The sequence below is a fragment of the Oculina patagonica genome, chromosome 6 (assembly GCF_052425735.1).
Source record: "Oculina patagonica isolate OP01 chromosome 6, crgOcupat, whole genome shotgun sequence".
NCBI lineage: Eukaryota > Metazoa > Cnidaria > Anthozoa > Scleractinia > Oculinidae > Oculina > Oculina patagonica.
This window is the reverse complement of record NC_135763.1, coordinates 27,538,183-27,560,012: the sequence shown is the minus strand read 5'-3', so window position 1 is coordinate 27,560,012 and position 21,830 is coordinate 27,538,183. Positions and strand designations below refer to the sequence as shown.

General features: G+C 32.0%; 1 protein-coding gene and 1 long non-coding RNA gene across 2 annotated transcripts in view; both read left to right on the top strand.

The window, feature by feature from the left end:
- LOC144657978 (uncharacterized) overlaps positions 1 to 21,830 on the top strand; it is a 56,340-nt gene that overhangs the window by 9,281 nt on the left and 25,229 nt on the right. The window lies entirely within an intron of this gene.
- Positions 32 to 21,615, top strand: LOC144658417 (uncharacterized). Its single transcript, XR_013571709.1, has 2 exons — positions 32 to 351; positions 19,979 to 21,615. It is a non-coding gene; the product is annotated as an uncharacterized LOC144658417 (long non-coding RNA).

Below are 21,830 nucleotides of genomic sequence, written 5' to 3'. Positions count from 1 at the left end.
TTACGGCACATTTTACTTGCTTAGTGAACAATGTTGAAAAATACTATTCGTTAAAATTCAGTTTTACCAGGTTTTACTGATCAAATAGGAGGATTTGATTATGTAAACAAATAATTGTTGGGCCTTCGAGGAACGAATTCACAAAGAATATCACTTCAACACATCTCGAAGAAAATTAAGCTTACGATTTTTAAATGCTTGTGATATGATTATTTTGTTTTACAGTGCTGGAAGAGCAGCTGAGATGAAAATGAAAGTGATGTCAGTTTGCATGAAGCACCTGGAATTTCGTTAACTCCGAGTGAAATAGATCGATTCAGTGTATGCAGTTTATTGATATTCATGATGGAGGTAAAATTACTGTTCATTTAGTCAGATTAAATAAACTTCAGCTTCATTACTTAGCTCTTTCTTTCCCAAATATATTAAATAATCCACTTGTCATGTAGTTCTGTTCACTATTGAGCGTTCATGTGGATTACATAACAATGTCAACAATTTTGAGATTTTGAGGTCTGTTTTGCTGGTTTCATTCAGAATGTCAACAGTAAATGTTATATTTGTCATAAAAAAATCACGATCTTGTTGTGGAATTTGGAAAATGCACACAACAAAGGTTAATGACTACAGTAGTATAGGAGTTGGGGGTACGAGATCATAAAAATTTTTATAATCTCTTACATCCCCAACTCCTATACTACTGCACAGCACTGGAATCAAAAATGAAATCAAAAATAGAATCAAAAATGAAACCAAACCTCGAAGCCAAACTGAAAACCAAAATGGAATCAAAACTGAAAACCAAGCCTGAAAAACCAACCCTAGGTCAACCTTAGGATCAAAATAAAAAAATCTCTTATACCTTTTTCAAAATTTTGGATACAGTGCGTTTAAACAAGCCTTGAAATCATAACTGAAATATGAATCTGGAAAAACCAAGCGAAGCAGATTTTAATGAGTCCGGCACCGCAGATCGTAAGATCGAGGAGGGGGATGGGACGAATGTTAAAAAATCACAAGGCCTTGGTGGGTGAAAAAGCTTCGTAAGAAGCTTTTCGGGCCTTGTTTTATGATGTTTTTGAAATTTATTTCAAAAATCACCTTATTTAAAAATGCTCTTATAGTTTAATTGAAAACTCTTGGATCTTAGTGCGTTTAAAAATCAAATCTCAGAATCAACCCTAGGTCAACCCAAGGTCAAAAAATGGAAACCAAACCTTGAAGCCAAATCTATAAACTAAACCTTGATTAAATGATAAAAATAATCTTTGATTATTTTTGACAATATTTAAAAAAACTTCTTATACTCTTTTTTAAAAATCTTGCATCTTAGTGCGTTTAATCTGATTTTTTGTTGTAAATGATGCTGTTATTAATATGCTTTTGTGTCAAAAGATGTCTCCATTTACCGGATAATTTATAGTTATAATTATTGCAAATGACACAAAACCATTCCTTTTTAGATGCATATAAAGTCTTGGCCCTTCTTTTTGCATCCATCTTGTCTTTTTCAGTAAAATATCTTCGAACTTCAACCATTTATATATATATACTTTAGAAATTTTTATATATTTTTAACCGACAGTTATGGTAAATTTTTAATGTTATATATTTCTTGTGATTCGTTATTTTTTATATATATTTATGTCTTTTTTAAAATTATGGTGATTAATATTTTATAGTTCAAGGTTAAACATCTGCATTATTGTCATGGTTTCATAATATTTGGTTCAATACAATAGATTCGAATGTTCTATTGTTTATATTAACTAACCAATCATATTACAATAAACTTTTATACAAACTTTTATATAAACGTTTGTCATAAAATAAACTTTTATTCTCAGAATTGATTCAAGATGCCAAAAATGGTAATAATTTCGATACCCGTGTTTCTAATCTCATTTGCTTATCATAAAAATAAAAATAGGTCTAATAAAAATGCTGATTAAAACGCACTATTAAAAGTTATATAAAATTATAATGTTTTATTATTATATAGAAAAGTTATGTTAGATAAATTTAATTATACTGAAATGTGGGATCTGATGACAACAAATCGTATGAGCGTTGAAAAATGGAATGAATTAGAACGTGAAATGAATAAAACATATAAAAAAAAACTGAATAATAACCTTTACCATATCAATAAAATAATTGATAAATTAAGCACTGAGAATAAAATTTTGATTAGTGATAATCAAAGGGAAAAAATAAATAAAATCTATCAATTAATTTTTGTAAATCGTAGTGCTATAAATAAATTTATAACAAAAGACAGAAATATGAAAAAAGAAAGACATAGGCTTATAAGTATTCGTTATTTGTTAAAGAGGATATTTCAACATCTAGATATACCAAGTGATTATATTGAAGTTAGTAAACAACAAAAAACACAAGAATTTAATCAAAGATACTGGTCTGATATATGGTTCATATTGGGCGAAAATATATGTGATATTACTGCCAACTAAATTCTTGTTTTTATATTTTGATTGATATATAAATATATTTAATATATATTTATATATTAAATCCTTCATAGAAATCCAGTTGTTAAATTCATTAGCTATTTCTTTTTATTAGTTTTCTTTACTTGACGGTTTTTTGTCCCAAGGCCAACTTTTCTTTTACCAGCTATCATAGCTTGAACAGCTGTAGTGCGTTTAAATATGTTGTAAATCCTTGATTGGTATCCAACTATTAAATTCATCACTATAACCTTTCCACTTCACTAAAGCTTGTTTCTTCTTATAGTTCCGCCGAATTACTTTATCAATACGAAATACTTCTTGTTTTGCTTTCAATAGTTCGGACTCGTAAAAGCTACCTTGTATTTCTTCATTATTCAAATCTTTTAATTTATAAGTTATTGGATTAGTGTATTGGATCTTATCAACGATGAATATCTCTTCTGACCAATTAGGAGTATAGCCTTTGTCGAACACCTTTCGTTTATATTTAGATATTCGGACCTTATCACCAACCTTAAATTTGGGTATTGCTGATAATGGCTCCATATCACCGTATAGGTTAAGATATACAATTCCTTGATTTTTTTCCTTTGAAGCTTCTGTTGGTGTCATCTTTATTGAACTGTGTTTTGTATTATTGTATTCTTTTACCAGTATGGGTAGCATTTCAAGATACTGTGTGTTACCTTGAATAGTAAACTGTTTGTACATTTTATTTTTCAAAGTTCTATTAAATCTCTCAATAACAACAGCTTTACCTTCATTAAAAGTGGAATACATCTTAATATCATTTTGCTTTAGCCATTCCTTGAATGTTTTGTTATAAAATTCAGATCCCTGATCGACCCAGAGAAATTCAGGTTTACGTTTGTCATTAATGACAATATTGTTGAATGCGTTAGTTATTGATGTACCTTTCTTATCTTTCAATTGTATAGCCCAAGCGAATTTACTGAATACGTCAATTATAGTCAATAGATATTTATAACCTTTATTCCATTTTGAAAGTTTATCCATAAAAACTAAATCTGCAGACCATATGTCGTCAATTCCATTTGATATTACTCTTCTAGTTTTAAATTTTCGTCTGATTGGTTTATGTAACTCATCGGCTAATTGTTGAGACCAATCATTTTTACTCAACGCCGTTTTCCGTTTTTTGTCTTCTTTTGTTTTACACCCATACCTACTTTAGCCTTGGTAGCAATAGTGTTCCTTGCAATAGCATGACCCCATTGTCTGTCTTTCCATGGGATAGCATCAAGGGCTTTTACCATCTTTTTATCAGCTTCGTTTTTGCATTTAACCTGATCTTTTGAGGGTTTATTTGCACAGACGCTGTAATCTACATCATGTTGCATCGATACAGCATCTGTTTTACCAGTTGGTGACTGATATATTTTTAGTATTTTACCTGTATTTGGATCCCATTTTACCTGTTTTTCAAGAGGATTACCCGGGCCGGTATATTTATGGCCGGGCATAACAAACCCTTCTTTTGGAGCTACTTTCAGAATAGCTTTGTGGATATCAAAACCTCTCCCGCTTTTCTTTTTAATGAATTTGCTTTTATTTTTTCTGCATATTGAGCAAATACTTTTTTCCATCAGCTTGTTATTTTTACTTTTGACTGTCTTTGGATTGATTGAATTAGTTTTCATTTTACACGAAACACAGTATGACTGACACATATATATATATTGATTAGATATTAATCACAGTATTTATTCCTCCATTTCCCTGCTTTTTTATCCCAAACGGTTCCAGAGCATGACGGATCTTGATGCTCACTTGGAGATGTCCAGAATTTCTTTGAGAATAATCCGGTTTTCGTGTTGAAGGCACCTTTTGCGATGTCTCCACTCCAATACTTTTTGAACAGATCTTTATCACCTCCTGTAGCACCCATGATAAAGGATGCTACGTCTTGAGCCTGCTGAAACCCTGGGATCTTATTGCCGATTTTATTGTTGATCGATTCTCCGAGTCCTTTACCAGATTTGTTGCTTACAAAACGGGTTTTAGTGATTTTGCATTCAGCGCATATGCATTTCATCATAGTTCGGCCATTTTTGGTTTTTACATATCGCTCGCTATCAGGTATGCATTCAGTCTTTTTTTCTGTTTTACACAATACGATTTGACCATTATATATATTGATTATACAATTTCATCAAAATTTTTTTTACAGCTTCTCTTTTCTTTATCAATGAACAAAAATTCGAAGGGCATCAGTTTGTCAAATAAATTGGGATCTATTCTGTTTTCTTTGCCGATCAGATTGGAATGGTTTTTTGTGGCTGGTGGATATAATAACATATGTGAACTGTTCAGTCTTATTTTCTGAGGCACATCATAGTAACTTTGACTCAAATAAATGGGAGTTATATTATGATGTCTTCCGTCAGTGAAATGATTCGCTATTTTGGATTGAATTTTGTCACAACAATTTATCAAATCATCGAAGACCACTATTTTTCTGTTATTGTTGGGATATTCTTCAGTATCCATTATTTTATCAGCAGTCTTAATCTCTAACACATCATAACCAACCTTTTTTGATATGTCATCCATCAATGATTCGAGATCTTTTATTTTGTCTTGATGTCTATTCGGAGTATAAAATATTATCTTGTCATAAAACACGAGCGGTTTTCTCAATATGTGCATCAGAAGGTTTGTTTTACCACAATTGCTTTGACCGCAAATGAGCATTCTGAATTCTTCATTCAAGAAGTTATTTAAGCTTCGTTTTTGGGCTTCTTTTTTGATGTTGTCATAGTTTGGAATCTTCATCAATATATATATTGTGTACATTAAAATATCTGTCTTCCAGCATTTATGTCAATTGATATATTAATTTTGTCATTTATCTAAACTATTATATATGGATATCGAAAAATTCAGAGAGAATCAGAAGAAGCATTATGAGAATAATCTTTTGAAAAGACAAATCAGAAAACAAATAAAAGACACACTGGATGAAAAACAATCAAGACAATTTGAAAGCAAGGAATTATTCAAACCCGTTATAACATCTCAGAAAGAGGTGAAAGAAACCATCGATAAAAAACAAGATAAATTAATTGAAAACTTGAATGAAAAACAAGAAAAATTAATTTCAGCTGTTGATATGTTGAATGAAACAATGTCATCATCTGGTTCACAAAGTGGGGTTCAAAGTTGGTTAAGTTATTTACCATCAAAATTTGATCCTTTAGACATAGTACCTGAAGAAAATGAAGAAGAAGATAAAGATGAAGAAGTCCCAAAAAAAGAAGTCGTTGAAGAACATATCTTCAACCAAGGTGAAAAAAACATCATAAGAAAATATGGATTTGATCCTGATTTGAATGATATTCCAGATGTAAAAGAAGTTAGATCAGCAATATCTCATCTTACTGGAAAAAGACGATCTTCAAATCGGATTATTAAAAATAACGCAAGGAAAGATCAAGAGATATTGAGTAAATATCGCACTGTTATAAAAGGAATCAATTTTAGGGAAAAAAAAGGTGAAGGTATCAGGTCTTACAAACAGCCGAAGCGGAATGCTTACAAGATAAACAATGGACAGTATGGTGGTTTACTCATAAATATGCCAAGATTAATCAATGAAATGGTCATCGAAGCCGTGAAAGATGGCAAAATGGTTTATGAAGACATTGCTGACAAATCACTCGTTGATCTCATCACAAAGAGGTTTAATCCGAAGAAAAAGTATTCATCAAAAGCAATCAAAATATTCAATAATCTCAATATGTTATCAAACATCCCAAAACACAGATCATCAGGGAAATCAAAACTGATTGGAGGTGCAATCATATACTCAAACCCAAACGATTTGATGAAAAGATTGACTTTGTTGACTGGAAGCAAAAGGGCTGGTAATACAAGTATTGCTCTCAGAAATGAAATGTGGCAGATCATTGATTATTTACTCAAACAAGGTGTGATAGCTAAAACACAATACGATAAATTTGTCAGGACTCAATTAATGTAATCTAATGATATAATGGAAATCCCGATGTTTTTGGATAGCAATGATGGAATAAGAGATTCAATGTCTCATGATTTCACCATCAATCATGTGCCTGAAATAGTCTTGGACAGGAATAAAACATATTATTTGGCTCTTTACAGTGCTGAAATGACTTATAGCTGGTTCAATGTGTCTTCAAAGTATGGAAATAACAAAATAAAATACAGCAAGGATTCTGGAGCGAATTGGGTTGAAATTGTTTTCCGTGATGGTAATTATTCTTATTCAGACATCAATGAGTATATTTCACAAATACTCGAAGTGAACGGTGATTTAAACGATAAGGGGAAAGGTATCTCACTTGAATTTTCATCATCATTATTGAAGGTGTATATTGAATTGGAAGAAAAATATCAATTGGATCTCAGAGAAGGTGATTTCTCAAAACTGATTGGTTTCAATAAAGAAATCATCACATCAACAAAATACGGATCCAATGCTCCAAACATAACTAGAAATGTTGATAACATTTTCATTCATTGCAATCTTCTGAGCGACTCACTTGTTTCTGGGACGCAAGGTGATGTACTTTATCGTTTTAGTGTTGCCAATTTGCAGATATCTTATCCATTTGAAATAAAAGAAACAATACCTCGACCCCTTTTCAACAAAATCAATACCAACATCATCAAAGAATTGAGGATATATATCACTGATGGATTGAACAACCCTATCCATCTCAATAATATACCAATTAACTTGACTTTGCTGTTGAAAGAAGTGTGATATTATATATCGTATTCGTATATGAGCAGAATCAGAAAAGTGAGAGATATGAATACCGGTATGTCATACTACATCGACATTGAAACCGGTGTCCCAGTTGATGATCACCAAAAAGGAGGTGGTATTATGAACAGTTTAATTTCCACTGCAAAAAAATCATTGACAAGTAAAACCACCAAAGATTTGGCAAAAAAGCCGGTAAAAAAAGGAGTACAACATGTTGCACATAAAACTGGCAACATCATCAAAAATAGACTGAATAAAGCAACCAAGAAAGAAACAGAAAAACTGAAAAAATACACTGAATCAGAAAATAAGGGAGACATGATCGTCAGCTTATTACAATCACATCCTGAAAACAAAAAATTCCAACCAGAAAGAACGAAAAATACGGAAGAACAATTGAGGAATGATATCCTCAGTCTGGAATTCGACAAATTAACCAACATGTAAAATAATGTAAACCATTATTATATAATGTCTTTCAGAAGTTCGAAATATTGCAAACGATACGAATATGTCTCATTTGATTTACAAAATCCAATAACATTACCTGCAAACAACCAGTCTCAAAAAAAGAGTGGATACAGGTTCGTTATTGATAGCAGTAGTGAGACTCACCCTTTCGACTTGTATAATTCATACCTTTCTGTTGATTTTAAAATCACAAAGATGGATAACACTGGATATAATGCAGATGATCAGGTTGCAACCGTCAATTCCGGTTATTCACTTATCAATCAGTTGAAGGTTGAATTAAGCGGAGTTAATGCTCTCGGTGCACCAGGGGTTAATCATGCTATCAATGTGAAAAATCTGACTGAATTATCATCAAGTTACACTGAAACAGTCGGACCAAGTATGTTCAATTACCCAGACACTAGTGTCGGTGCTGTATCAGAAAAATATACTATGAGAGAAGTACAGCACGGTCGAAACGACGCTGATAATGCTTATGAAGCAAGAAATGTAGTTGATGGAGATAATGTAAACTACAATGAGGGTTTCGCAAAAAGAAAAGCATTACTTACAGCATCCGCTGAAAATAACATCGTACTACCATTGAACAGATATGGTTTCTTCAACTCTTTTGAGACAGAAATAGCACCGAATGGTAAAGTCACCATTGATGTCAGTCTTGAAACTGATAACAATGTGATATTTCGTGCTGGGGGTGACCCAGGAAGGTTTATTGTCACTAGGCTTGTTTTATGGGTACCGAAAATGATATTCAATGCTGAGGGTGAGCAGATTTTTCTTAAAACATATCTAAAGCCACATACATGGTCATATCTCAAAGAGAGAATTGAGATTTCTCCATCAACAACAGCACGTCAAGGTACATTCAGGATTACTTCTTCAATTCGAAAACCGAGGCATGTTTTTATATGGGCTCTTAATGATGCAAAAATGAATGATCAAACACAAAATCCATTTCTATTTAATACATATAACATCGCGAATAACCGAACATTTTCAAATGCAAGGCTTGAACTGAGCAACGGTATTTTTTATCCAAACGAAGAACTGAAACCAGATACAGAGATCGTACAAGCATACAGGACATTGATGGAATATCAAAAAGATTTTAATGCTTATTACAGTTCTCCAACAATAACACTGAAATCATTTCAAGAGTTGTATGGGCTCATCTATTTTGATCTTAGAAACCAAGAGGAAGAAATCAAAAGTGGTTCAACCAAGATCCAATTCATTTACAATTTATCTGGGAATCCAAATGCAAATTACAGCCTCTATGCTTTGATTCTCCATGAAGAAGAGCTTAGTGTTGATATCGTCAATGGTAAAGTTCTCCTCAAAGCTTGATTCGTTAATCAAATGTATTTTATATAATGTTTATATATATGACTGAATACAAACCATACACTGTATCACTCAGCGGAAACCAGAAATTGAAGCTCACAAAAGCCATCATGAACAAATCTCCAATAACACTGAGGTTGTCGTCTAATGAGTTGTCTGGAAGCGACAAAATGTTTCTGACAAAAACACAGATCAATAAGATCAAAAAATCGAAAACCCTCAATAAAGGTGTTGATATAAAAATTTCAAAAACACAAATTTCTCATATTAAACCAATGATACAATCGGGTATGGGTCTTCAAAATAGACCGTATCCACCTTCAATAAAAAGCCAAGGACAAGGATTGCGTAACAGACCATTTAATATCCACGATTATGCCCAGTACAAAAGCCCCCCTTTCATTGGTACTTGGGATCAGAAAGGTTCAGGAATAAAAAAAAGAACCATGAAGAAAAAAGTAACACAAACAACCATTCCAATAATTGGATTGAGATTGTAAATAAACCAAAATTCATTAATAAAGCTTTGAGCGATAGAGATTTGATTAATTGGTGTGATTATTTAAAAATTGATATTACCGGCATATATAGCAGAAACCAACATATGCCTAAAAAACATAGTCCATGTATTATCAATTTAGATGATTTGAATAATGCTGGAACTCATTGGACTTGTTGTATAAAAGGTAAAAATGACAAAACATTATGGTATTTCGACAGTTTCGGAATGCATTACCCCCAAGAATTTGAAATGAGAGCAAAGAGAGATGGTATCACCAATATTCTTTTTAATAATTCTCAATATCAAGACCTCAAGTCTGTTTTATGTGGTTATTATTGTCTTTATTTTTTACACCAAGCACTTGTATTCAAAAAAGGATATTTTGACATCTTGAAACCATTATCAATGACAAACACCAATCACAATGAAAAATTCATCAAGAACTATTTTGAAAATATATAACATAATTACATATGGGATTTTTTGACGGCAATCATACTGCGAATGCAATAACTGGTAGTGTTGGAAAAGAAGGACCAGCTGGGGTTGGTTTTAAACTGACGGACGATGGCAATTATGATATGGATAAAAAGAAAATATTTGGGTTAAAGACTCAAGATGACGTAGCATTTGATGCTGATCTTGATACATATGCAAAAGACTTGAGTAGTGCTGTTAACAAGAGATATGTCAACCAATTTTTAATGAAAAAAAACAGTGATGAAACCCATTTTGATTGTGTTGGACTTTCACTTCAGAACACTGAAGCTTACTATGATGGGTTGTATAACGACTTATCAATACCGAATGTTGAATATGTAAAATTAGAAGACAATAAAGTCAAAACAGAACTAAACAACAAACTCACTGATAAAGCCGATCTTAGTACCAATAACGAACAAACGTTTAACAGCATAATAAACGTACCGAAATTCGATTCAGGATATAGTAATATGTCAAATGTGATGAATAAAGAATATATTGACTCCAGAGACGCGCTTAAAGCTGATAAAACATATGCCGACAATACTTTTCTAACGAAGAAAACAGGTGCTATTTTGGCTAATACCCTTCAGAGCAAGGTTTCCAAAATATATGCCGACAGTACTTTTTTAACGAAGGCTGTTGGTAATGGCTTAGCTCAGAGCATACAAAATAGGCTCAATATTCACGGTAGTAACATGATGGAGGCAAATCTCGATATGGGTGGGTATAATATAACCCATCTAAAAACCCCAAGCAATAATACAGACGCTGTAAACAAAAAATACATGCTTGATTATGTTGGTGAAAGTCATGTTCAATCAGCTAATGGTGAAAATAAATTCAAATATATAATGGATGATCCCAATGCACAAGTGAGTGAAGAAGATGATGTCGAATTGGGGAATGTTGTAACCTTTCAAAATTCACCACATAAGGTAAATAAAAAGGTTGTTGACATGAAATTATTGCTTGACAGTTCTAAAGGCTATTACAGTTCAAGAATTGGACTAAATCTGTATTTATTGACCAATGATCAATATACTGCTGTTCTTGAGATTATGTGGGTTAGTGATGATATTGACCCTGACAGTTTGGAAATATATGGCACATCATCCATAGAAACTATTCATAACGTTAGCAGAAAAACGTTTAAAACACAAAAATATGTCAGATTGATATGCCAATTCACAAAAAGTCAAAGCATCGGAAACAATTACTTGTATCTCGATTTAGTCATGAAAAATAAAACAGGAAGCTCTTATGACCCTAAACTACAGACATATTTCACTGTTTATGGAATATCTGGTCATCAATCCAATGTCGAACCAAGTATTTATGATCAAATATATTATATAGCTAATGACCAAATTAATTTCAACACAGCGATCAATATGGATAATAAAGCTATTTATGGTATTGAAGAGGGAAATAGTGATAGCCAAGCCGTCAATTATAAACAACTGAATAGCTTCAATGATAATCTTAAGGCCTATCTTGAAACAAAAATATTATCACTCCAACCCAAAAGTTATTATAATGAAGTGTTTGAATACTTTTTTGATTTATTAGATGTATCGAATTTTACTATGTCAGATAGCAACGGCAGTGTTGTTTCTGGCTTAGGTAGTAATCTCGTTTTTCAAACTACTAAATTGTTAACAGAATTTGAACCAAAAGGGGGCTTTATAGGTGTTTTCGTAATTAATTTAAATGAAAATATCACTGAATCAAATGACTACACTATATATATATCATTCAAAAATGACTATAAACTCGGTGATAATAAAAGAATTAAAATAGAATTAGGCAACGAGGGTAGCTTTCATTTCCCATGGATTAAAGTAGAGAATAATAAATTAGCACTTGAATATGATTTAGATTCATATACAGAGCAAATCAGAGATGTTTATATAACTAGATTTTTAAACCTCTGGTATACTAAAATAGGGAATCAATTTAGAATCGCTGTTTGCAATAATGTTATGAGTATTGATCAAACATTGTCTGGGTTTAATATCAATGCATCCAACATTAAAATCAGTTCAGATTACTATGTACAAAGAATCGCTTTTAGTAAAACTGCATATCCGATAAATGGTAGAGAGTATCATAAAATCCAATTTTTAGATAAAACAGGGGGTGTATTCTTCGAATAAATTATCTAACTCACTATTTTATGAAAATCAATTAATTGTATAAACAATATATATATATGAAAGCTGTAGATTTAATACATGAGATACTAAAAAGTATTGAACGATTGATCCAAAATATCAGGAAATTATATAACAGAATATAAAATAGAAAATCGAATGAACGAAACATTGTATAATCATATAACATATGAGAAGATATATGATGAATTTTAATCACATATCCAACAAATTATCAGAAGATAGAGTGAAGGAATTGAAGGACCTGTATAATAATTACCACCGATTACAGACATGTTATAAATGGAAGTATAAGAAATTGAAACGTGTTTATCTGTCTCTGCAGATGTCCTCCATTGGCTTGACTGTCATAGGTACTGTTGTTGGTAGTATCACTCTTAATCCTATTGTTATAGGTTGTTTAACAGGATCGGGTGTTTTGATTCATGGTTATATAACAAAGAGTAACATATCTGACAAAGTGAATAAATGCAAATTTGCATACACAAGTTATGAGAAAGTTTGTATACAGATAAAATGCTTCTTGAGAGGCTTACCATCAGACGAAAATGCTTTTCTGACCGATCTAAAAGTGCTTGACGACATAGTAATTGATCAATGCCCCACTGTAGATGAATATGTTAAAAATATTATAAAAAATTCACTTCAGAATAATCTTCATAATCTCATCAAATTTCAACAATAAAATCTCACCCCAATACCGATCATTAAACGCTAGTGTTTTTTTTGATTCAGAAATCTGTATAAAATCGCAGGGTATACCGAGCATTTTAAACAGCTGTCTTATAATATATTTCGTTGAGATCATCCTCTTTCTTCTTTTATTTATAGATGGAAGAATAGTATCGATCTCATGAAACACTTTGTAAATCTTATCGCGCTGATTATGAGACAATTGAACTCCATTTTTAATACATAAATCGTTTAAAACATTCTCAATGTGGTATTTACGATGATATACCGATTCTCGCCGTATTCTATGCATATTTTCATAAAAATCAATGTACTCACTGACATAATCATAACTATTAACCAAACCGCAATTTAGACAGACATCCATACCATTTATATTTTCTATATCCTGCTTACTACAGCATTGCTCAGCATCCTTGATACCTTTTATCAATAGTTGATCACAGAAAGGGCATATAGGTTCTTTTAAATTTTTTAATTCATCGTGGATTTCAGAATTACAAACCATTATATATATAACACACATAACTTCACGGCACAGCTGTTTTGGCAGTAAATTTTAGAGTAAACCTTTTGAGTAAACTTTTTGAGTAAACTTTTTGAGTAAACTTTTTGAGTAAACTTTTTGAGTAAATTTTACTCAAAAAGTTTATATATAAAAAACTTTTTACTTGTTGAAATATGATTGGTCAATAGAAATCACACCAGATTAAAATACCTGCTGACGCGTCAGCAGGTTTTTTCGGTCAATGGTTTAGTCATTAATCATTTATAACTTATGGCTAAAACCGTAAACTGAATAATTATGTATTTAATGTTGATCCTTACGAGGTCTTCCACGTCGTCGTTTCTGGTCTTCAGGTATACACTCTAAACGTACATGATTTTTGTGTTCATTTGATATTTCAGATCTGCTGTTAAGGTCTGAAGATAGCATTTTAATAATACAAATATTTGTTTTAAGGATGCTCTGAATACAATACATTTTATTAATGAAGGCTATATCATTCGAGCTTTGATCAGATTCTAAAAGGTGTTTGATATTTAATGTTATATCAGTCATTCTATATATATATTAAAGAAAATAATTATCTGTTTATATCTAAACGCACTATAACAGTCACATATATAAAGACAAGTTATGTAACATATATTGAAGAAGGCTATAAGGCTGGTTACACAGTATTGATATGATACTGTTATTGTTGTTGATGACAACCAATAATATTTTATTACTGGTTATTTTTAAACGCACAATATATTTATAGTAAAAGATATAAAGAAATATCATTTATAGTATAATAAGAGAAAATGGGAAGAAATTTAAAGTATGATAACGACGCTGATAGAATAAACGCTATCAAAAATTCAAAGACTAAGTATATGTTAAATAAACGATGGAAATGCGATATATGTAATTACGATAGTTCATTAGCAGCTAAATGGACACATTTGAAGTCAAAAAAACATTTCAAAAATGCTGTTTTCAAAGCAATAGAAGATGATGATAGATTTGAAATAATTGAAAATAACAATACACAATGGAAAATAAAATTATCTTATCTAATAATATGAACAAATCAGATCTAGCTAAGCTATCGAAAACCGATCTTATAAAAATAAAAAAAATAATTTTACTATAAGACACTTAAAGAAATAATAATTTCATATAGTATAAAAAATGGAAAATAAAAATATCTCATCTAATAATATGAACGAATCAGATCTAGCTAAGCTATCGAAAACCGATCTTATAAAAATGATATTATCACTAAAAGCAAACCAACCTAAAGTTTACAAACCTAGGCCACCAATCCCAACTCCTCGTAAGAGTGTTAAACAGATGATTGATGATTATGAGGAAAATATCATTCAACCACCACTTAAATTTAGAGATGATTATAGGCCTACACCAAAGCCTAGGACTATAAAACCAAAAAAACCAGTTCCATTACCAAGGACTAAAATAGAACAAGTCAGCAGAGCTCTAAAAGGCTACACAAAGTCTTTCGAAATTGGTATAAAACACAACAAAGACCCGTTATTACAACTACAAAACACAAGGAAAGCTGTTGAATATCATATCATAAAAGAACTATCAGCCATGAAAGGACTCAAATTTGCTGAAACTCTTAAGGTAAAATTCACTAAAATGTTTGAAGATAGTGTAATATATAAAACCGCTTATTTCAACAGTAAAGCACAGACCATAATTAATAATCAAGAGATCGAAGAATCACTACAAGCATCTAAACAAATGATATTAAATTTCGTAGCTGAATGGGTTAGTCAAGGTTCAGGATGGACTATTGAATCAGTTGATGGTCATTATATTAATATAGTAAAATATGAACCAATAAAAGGCTCCTCCTATATTCAGCTACCACCAGAACTTAGAAATAGTTCAAAAGGATTGATTAACATGAAAAATGAGGATAATGAGTGCTTTTGTTGGTGTCATATCAGATGCTTAAATCCGCAAGATAAATACCCTCAAAGGATTAAAAAATCTGATAAGGCATATGTTGAAAAGTTAAATTACGATGGAATTAATTTTCCCGTGAATATAAAGCAGTTTAACAAAATCGAGAAACAGAATGAAATCAATATCAATGTATTCGGTTATGAAGACAAACAGCCATTTCCCATCTTTATTTCAAAAGAAAAATATAACAAAGAGATGAATTTATTATTGATAACTGAAAATGAAAACAAGCATTACGTTCTTATAAAGGATTTCAACAAATTTATGTATAATCAAACAAAGCATAAAGAAAGGAAACATTTTTGTATGCATTGTCTCCAGTGCTTTAGCTCTGAAAGAGTATTGAATGATCATAAGGAAAACTGTATACAAGTAAATGGAGTACAAGCTATTAAGATGCCTGACAAGGATAACAATATACTGAAATTCAACAACTTTCATAAACAACAACAAGTGCCATTCGTTATTTATGCAGATTTTGAGGCTATAACAGAAAAGATCTCAAGTTGTAAGCCCAATAATGATAAATCATATACTGAAGCCTATCAGAAGCATCAAGACTGTGGATATGGATACAAGGTTGTATGTTGTTATGATGACCAATATAGCAAGCCTGTGCAGATATACAGAGGTGAAAAAGCTGTTTATAAATTCATGGAAAAGATGTTGGATGAAATTAAATATTGTAAAAAAGTGATGAAAAAACATTTCAACAAACCATTGAAAATGACTAAAGACAATGAAGAGAATTTCAAAAATGCAAAAGCATGTCATATTTGTGATAAGCAATATACTGATGATGATATACGAGTCAGAGACCATTGCCATATCATTGGTAAATACAGAGGTTCAGCACACCAAGAATGCAATCTTAAACTGAGAATAGAATCGGATAAGATAAAAATACCTGTTATATTCCATAATCTAAGGGGTTATGATAGTCATTTTATAATGCAAGAGATTGGAGCTATTGTTAAGAACCATACATACAAAAATAAAAAAGGAGAGATCAAAGAGATGAATATCAATGCTATACCAAATAATATGGAAAAGTATATGGCTTTTATGCTTGGTAATCATCTTAATTTTATTGATAGTTTTCAGTTTATGAGTTCTAGCCTTGAGCAGTTAGTCAGTAATCTACCTAGAGAATCGTTAAAATATACCTCAAACATGTTCAAGGGAAAGAAATTAAATTTGATGACGAGAAAAGGAGTATACCCTTATGACTACATGGACAGCTTTAATAAATTTAATGAGGGGCTACCGACTAAAGAAGACTTTTACAGCATCTTGAATAATGAGCATATATCGGATAAAGACTATAAACATGTTCGTAATGTGTGTAAAACCTTCAAGCTCAAAACAATGGGTGAATATCATGATCTGTATCTCCAATCTGATGTGCTTTTGCTGGCTGATGTATTTGAAAATTTCAGAAAAACATGTTTTAAATATTATGGATTAGATCCCTGTTGGTACTTTAGTAGTCCAAATCTTTCATGGGATGCTATGCTTAAAATGACTGGTATAAAACTAGAACTTATGACAGACATTGATATGTATCAATTCATTGAAAAAGGAATGAGAGGAGGTATTAGTTATATAGCTCATCGATATGGGAAAGCTAATAACAAATATATGAAAACATATAATAAAGAGGCGCCATCGAAGTATATAATGTATCTAGATGCTAATGCTTTATATTCTTGGGCAATGAGTCAGTTTTTGCCGACAGGTAATTTTAAATGGATGACACAGAAACAGATTGATAAAATTGACTTAGCTCAGTATAAAGAAGAGACTAAAAAAGGTTTGATATTAGAAGTCGATCTTGAATATCCTAAAGAATTGCATGATCTTCATAATGAATACCCTCTTGCACCGGAAAAGATAAAAGTAACCAAAGATATGCTATCAGATTATTGCAAAAACATTGCAACCAAATACAATATATCCACGGGATTAGTTCATAAACTGATACCTACCTTGAATAATAAGCATAAATATATAACACATTATAGAAACCTTCAATTATACCTAGATCTCGGCTTGAAATTAATTAAAGTCCATAGAGTATTAGAGTTTGACCAATCTCCTTGGCTAAAACAATATATCGATTTCAATACTAAAAAACGACAGGATGCTTCCAATAATTTTGAAAAAGACTTTTTTAAGCTTTTGAATAATAGCGTTTTTGGTAAGACAATGGAAAACCTCCGAAAACGGATTGATGTCAGACTTATTACAAATGAGAATAAACTATTGAAGATGGCATCTAAACCAACCTATGTCAGCAACAAAATATTTAATAAAGACCTCGTAGCAGTTCATAAGATCAAAGAAACACTCACACTCAATCGCCCTTCATATGTCGGCATGTGCATTTTAGACATCAGTAAAACACTGATGTATGATTTTCATTATAACTATATTAAAAAGAAATATGATAACAGAGCTAAGCTACTATTTACGGATACTGACAGTTTAACCTATGAAATTGAAGCTGAAGATGTATATCAAGACTTTTGGAATGACAAAGAAAAATTCGATACTAGTAGCTATCCTGAAAGCTCTCAGTTTTATGATAAAACAAATAAAAAAGTTGTAGGTAAATTCAAAGACGAAGCTTCTTTTATTCCAATTTTAGAATTCATTGGTTTAAGATCAAAGATGTACAGCTATTTGAAAAAAAATCAATCAGTAGGTAAGACCGCTAAAGGAATCAAAAAGAACGTTATTAAATATGATATCACACATGAAAATTATAAAGAAACGCTGTTTAGCAACAAAATAATGCATCATAAGATGAAAACCATTAGAAGTCAAAATCATCAACTTGGAAGCTATGAAATTAATAAAGTATCATTGAGTTGTTTTGATGATAAACGATATTTGCTAGATAATGGTATATCAAGCTATGCATACGGCCATTACAAAATTTTAAATAAAGAAAAAGAGAGAAGTAAGGAAAACTTCGTTTAATCATATAAATACTGAAAAAGAATTAATATATAGGTTTAATTATCTAGGTTGAAATATCGAATTAAAACGCACTTTGATTTCAAAATTTTAAAAAGAGTATAAGAGCATTTTTTAAATAAGGTGATTTTTGAAATAAATTTCAAAAACATCATAAAACAAGGCCCGAAAAGCTTCTTACGAAGCTTTTTTACCCACCAAGGCCTTGTGATTTTTTAACATTCGTCCCATCCCCCTCCTCGATCTTACGATCTGCGGTGCCGGACTCATTAAAATCTGCTTCGCTTGGTTTTTCCAGATTCATATTTCAGTTATGATTTCAAGGCTTGTTTAAACGCACTGTATCCAAAATTTTGAAAAAGGTATAAGAGATTTTTTTATTTTGATCCTAAGGTTGACCTAGGGTTGGTTTTTCAGGCTTGGTTTTCAGTTTTGATTCCATTTTGGTTTTCAGTTTGGCTTCGAGGTTTGGTTTCATTTTTGATTCTATTTTTGATTTCATTTTTGATTCCAGTGCTGTGCAGTAGTATAGGAGTTGGGGATGTAAGAGATTATAAAAATTTTTATGATCTCGTACCCCCAACTCCTATACTACTGACTACTGGAAAACTGGAATCTTTGTGAGTAAATTCATGCCATTTTAGACACTGTATGCAGCTGTGCATGCAAACTTATTATTAATTAAATGTGAATCTTTAAAAATCTTAGTATTACTGTTAAGAGAAAAGCTTTTAAGATGTGGCAATGTTTTTCCTATGCATGTACATGTATATATAGGGGTAGAGGGGAGGGGGAGTATTTAAAGGCCAAACCTTTTAATTAAGAGGGGGTGTAAGGGTTTGCAGTGATGCTTGGAGTTTATTAAAATATTTACAGTAGAACCCTGCTAACTCGAACTCTGAAGGGAAACGAAAATGAGTTCGAGTTAGCGGGGTTTTTCGAGTTAGCGGGGTTGATTGAATATTTTATTTGCCAAGTTAATAATTGATAGTTTACTGATTTTTAAGCACTTCAGTATACAGTACTGTGCAAATTGAACTTATCTTGCCAGAAACTCTAAAGCGACCACACATTCTATTGTTAAGAGTGGAAAATGACTGTCAAATACATGATCTGTTCATTGCTATAATCAATGGGCAACCGTTGCGAGTTGCAAGTTCAGGAATTCGAGTTATCAGGGTAAAAAGTTTGACCCAAATTTTGTTCAAGGGAAACAAAATTTAGTTCGAGTTAGCGGGGTTTTCGAGTTATCCGAGTTCGAGTTAACCGAGTAAAAATGACTGAAAAGTGGGGTCAAATCCAAGGGAAATGGAAGTGAGTTCGAGTTAGCAAGGTTGTTCGAGTTATCCGAGTTTGAGTTACCGGGGTTTTTTTCTGTAGTTGACTTCGCAGTTATCAGTAAAAAAAAATAGTCTGTGCTGATACATATAAGGTATCCATATACATATAAATATATAAGGTATCCTTTCGCATCCAGTGGTTTTGCTTCACTTTATACAAGCTTGCGTTAAGTGTTTTGTTGTATAAATTATTGATATTCATGCCAATTAATCAATTTTAATTTAATCTGTGGCATTTGACTTTTTTCAGGGTTAACATGAGTTTCAGAATTTGCAGAGCCACAGACACAAAAACAGAATGTGGACAAGGACATCAAAAGAAAACAGGAAGGATTAAGATTATCCAGCTTGATGTTTGGGTGTCTTCATGATGCCATTTTCAAGAGACTAGTAAATTACATGTAAATTGAAATCAAGAAAAGCTGCAAATGAGCAAAGTTTATATTTTAAATGTTAACGTATTTACAGTGTACTTCAGAAAACAACTTCTTGATTGACCTGTCTCTTTCACATCTTTTTAGATGTAACAAGGGCATTATGAAGTGATCTTTTTAAGAATATGCAGCCAAAACAGTAACAGCAGAAATGAATGGGAGTTTAAAATTGCTTTTTTCAATGTTTTGGCTGGTAAGAAACCACATGTGACCAAGCTAAAATCTCTTTGGCCGGTAAACATGACCTGTAAGTGTCCAAATATTTTGAGCCCTCGACTACACAGGACTTACATGTAGTTGTCTAATTACTGTATATCATAAGATCTTTGGTTGACCTTGGGGGAGGTAGTGGAGTTAAAAAGCAATGTAATAATTTGAATTTGGATTGGTAATGCTGAAACTGGTGGTACTGTAATTCCAAAGTATAGACGTTAAAATCGTGATTGCAAGCAATATGCAATACCAATTTCATTCTTATGTGTTGTATGCTGCGTACAATTTATAAGAACAGCTATAATGTTAAAATTAGTGAAATATTCCAAAGCCAGATAAAACTTGCAGTATCCATTAGGTACCATGAAGCAACCAAATTGTGACTCATTTGCTTACTTTGTGAACTCCATGACGAATGGGCAACATGACTCCACAAAAATGTGTACAATAAAGCATACAAATTTTTAAAAGAGCAGTCAAAGTATTGATGCTATATTTTTTTCTTGCATAGTTTTATGCACAAGCAAACATGATTCTATTTTTTCTGCGTAATCAAAGAACAAAACTGAGTTTGAGACTCACAAACAATATTCTATCTTCCCAGAATTTTTGTTTTTTTATTTCTGTAAGTGAAGTGAAACCCCTTAAGAGGAAGGGGACTCAAAAAGACATGTAAAAGTAAAAAAGGTGCTATCATCCTTTTTTTTTTGGGGGGGGGGGGGGTGGGATGTGGTTACAGAATGTCCCTTCTTTGCTTCCAGTTAGTTTCACTCCGGTTTGCTTGTAGTTAGGTTCACCCCTGTTTGCTCGCAGTTAGCTTTATTCATCCGGTGTGCTTGGGATTAGCTTTCACTCTAGTTTGCTTGTGGTTAGCTTTCACTCCGGTTTGCTTGGCATTAGCTTATGGCAATATGCTGTAAACCCTTTGCTACAAGTATGACCTCTGCCATTTCCATTCAAAGTAAAATATAGGCAAATAGTGAAAATAAAAACAAATGAATGAATGAAAAAAAGAAAATTAACCATATTCTTAATGTAGATGTATATTATTTCCTTTATACTCTAAATGTTAAGTGATTTGCTAATTTACCACGTGATATGCCTATCTACCCCAACATGCAGCCCTACTACCCCCTCCTTATCTACACGAAGGTTACATAATTACCCGTTTTGCAGCATAATTTCCCATCCAGACTTCTGGATCATAATGCTGTCGGTGGAATTAAAACGTTTTGATTGATTTTGTTTGTTCTCGGCTTATTTGGTGTTGCTGTATACGGTACTCCCATATAAGGGCTATACGGGTATGTGCTGCTCAACAGGGTATGCCTTTTGCCTCTCTGACTCTGAAACAGGGTATACAAATCACCCTTTTGACTGTGGAACACTATCAAGTTTAGCTATGAAACTCCGCTCCTCTCATTGGTTTTTCTCCAAGCCACAGACAAAGTCAAG